Source organism: Pteropus vampyrus, unplaced genomic scaffold (assembly GCF_000151845.1).
Source record: "Pteropus vampyrus isolate Shadow unplaced genomic scaffold, Pvam_2.0 Scaffold13, whole genome shotgun sequence".
Classification (NCBI taxonomy): Eukaryota; Metazoa; Chordata; class Mammalia; order Chiroptera; family Pteropodidae; genus Pteropus; species Pteropus vampyrus.
In genome coordinates, this window is record NW_011888794.1 from 287086 (window position 1) to 290042 (window position 2957).

At 41.9% G+C, this 2957-nt stretch overlaps 1 pseudogene; it reads right to left on the bottom strand.

Annotated features, from left to right (window-relative positions):
• Positions 1–407: 407 nt before the first annotated feature.
• On the bottom strand, positions 408–2691 carry LOC105306178 (annotated as a pseudogene).
• Between the last annotated feature and the right edge of the window lie 266 nt (positions 2692–2957).

Here is a 2957-nt window from a genome sequence, read left to right on the forward strand (position 1 = left end):
AAGCACTAGAGAAGAAGAAATATCTGGAATGCATTATGCAGTTCTTACAGAAGTCAGCAACAAAACAATAGAAAAACAGTGTCCCAGGCACATACAAACACACATGAATGCAGAGGGTCTGGGGGACCACAGCACATTCATCCCCTGCCTATAGTACATCAGTAGTAGTCTACATCATGATCAACAGAGAAAGATAGGTTTTAGTTGTGAAAAGGTTTGTGATCCAGGAGAAAATGTTTAGAGTTTTCATAGAAGGCATTGGGGAAAAAAAAATTAACCATGAGCATTTTATTATTGGGTCAATAATGTGATTAATTTAAAACAATTGCCTGACATTAGCATGAACAGTAGGTTAGGAGGCAATGAGGTAGGGGCAGGTAAGTCAGGTAGAAAGTTATTGCACTAATTCAGAAATAACCAGCAAAGCGCTGGACAGAAGTAGGAGTAGTATAGAGAGGTACTATTTGAAAGATATCAAGATCTGGTTTAGAAGTACAGAAAAGCTAGAGGTAGAAATAGGAGATTATAAAGTTTGGGAATATTGCATAAATATGACTACAGTTAAGGGGAACTTTAAAGTGAAAAAGATAAGAGGGATTGGCTTCATGGTACTAATTGTTAAATGTTTTCTGGCTGACAGTAGTTTTGTTTTGCCAACTTGTGCCCTAAACTTGAGAAACAACACCAAATGAATAAAACAAGAGCTGAATAAATATTTGTCACTGACATTATGAGGACACTGAGAATGTAACTTATTTTGGGAAGCGCATAGAAGGTAAACAAGGAAACTCATTTCGTTCCTGGTATTGTGTTATTTTATATATACATTAAACACAAGGATGAGCTTATGAAACAGGTATCAATATGCAATTTTATACATTAGGAATATAAAGTTAACATTTAAATCATTTGTTTAAGGTCAGATAAGAAGTGGAAGATCCAGGATTAAAATTCTAATCAACCAACTTGCATATTTTATTCCTAAACAACCACATTACACTCCTGACAGAGTACAAAATCAAAAAGAAAAAAGAAAAAAAAAGAATAAAAATAGCTATACAGCAAATCGAGGTTTGTATAGGAAGGCCACATTTCTTCTAAATGAGAGGAAAAACAGTTCCTTTAGTATTAACACTGTGCTCCTACTAATGTGCTGACATTGCAATAGAGTCGGACTTTAAAATATGAAAAGTATTGTCTTTGCATGTAAGAAACACACAGTCTTTTGAGGCTTGGACCTCAAAAAACACATAGAGAATGTTACTGAAAGTACACAGCAAAAAAAGGGAAGGAAAATGGTAAAGCAATACTTAATCGTGAGCACAATTTTGCATAGTCTGCACTTATTTTCGTCTGCTTAAGGATAAAGAGAATGTATCACAGTTTTCAGTTTGGGAGATTTAGATTATTACGAAGAAATCAAACACCCTAATGGCTTTCCCCCTTGATATCCTTTATGTAAAAACTAACCCTGTTCCCCTCAATATCCTTTTCCTTTTATTTCAGAGGAGAGGAAATAAAGTCAGACATTTCCCCTAGCCAGTTCCTAAGCTCCTGCCTCACCCAGAACATGGAGTGAAAGAGAGACAGGGCCCAATCTCCCATACAGCCCTCCCCTCCCCAACTCTCCCTCCCTCAAAGTGGACAGAAGCCCCACTGAAGCCAAGGAAGGGAAGTGGGCAAAGGAGGGAAAATGAATCCCCTCCCAATACACAGAAGCTCCCCTCCGAGGCAGGGAAACTTCCTAGGCTGCCTGGGGAGAAGGGTGGAGGTAGTTTATGGGGCAGAGAAAAGAGAGGAGCCCTAAAACCCTTTCCCTTTAACCTGACATATTTATGCATTTACAGTTATAAGGGACAGGTGGACGTTGGAGATAACATTAATTTTTCAAAGGCAGAGAATGAAAGCCAAATAGCACCTCTCTTTTGGTCACATGTTCCTGCCTCCCAGCTCGTAAAACCTTCAGTGAGAAAGGGGAAAACAGGTGGTAGGTGTAGGGAGGGAACATCTGAGGTAACTGAGCCCACAGCTGACTTCAAAAAAAGAAGGTAAGGCAGCAGAAGAGGGGCAGCTGGGTCCCACCAAAAAAAGGACCCTCCGAGAGACATGTGATAAACAGCCCTGCCTCATGCCCTATCTCTCTAGCAGCTTCCCACACCTCCAACTGGCCTGGGCATACGCATGTATATACGTATATATGTATGTATATATATACCCATATGTATGTATCAGACTCACCTCCTCCAGCACACTGAGCACCGACACATCCTCCTGCTGCAGCAGGTCAATCTGCTTGACATTTCAACACATTCTTTTTAAAGGGATCCTGGACATAACCCGCCATCAAAAAGTCATCCAAGACGAAGTAGGCCTTCTCAAAGTTGAAGATGATGCCCAGCTTGTACATGATGCCGAAATATTTGTCCAGAAACTCCATGTATCCGCTGGTCAGCTCCAGCGTGATGAGCTCGTTGTCTTGGTCCTTGATGTCTCAGCAGAAGTGGAGGCTGGCTTGTTTCTTATAGCCGACTTAGAGGTCCCTCCACTCCAGGAAGCTACACGTCTTGGGCTTGCAAGACAGAAGAACATGCATAAGCTCCCGAACCATCGCAGCCTGTCTGACTTGACCAGGTACCATTTTTGCATTCGCAACTTCCCCTGCCGTCTGGACAGCAGCGCGAATCACGTCATTACGCACCCTTCCGCTCCGCGCGTCCCTTATCGGCTACCGTAGGCGCCAGCTGTACTCCCTGGTTAGTGTTTTTTTTCTTTCCTTCTCGCTTGAAGCCTCTCTTTCCCCTGAAAAGATCTGAAATGTCTGAAAGGTGAGAAGGCTATCTTCTAATTTGGAGCACCTTAGGAGCCAACAGTTTTTTGATAAGGCTAACTGTTCTCCTGCTGCCTTTATCTAGAGTGCCCAGGTCGGACTTGCTTGGAGCTTTGAACTGGGATCAGTG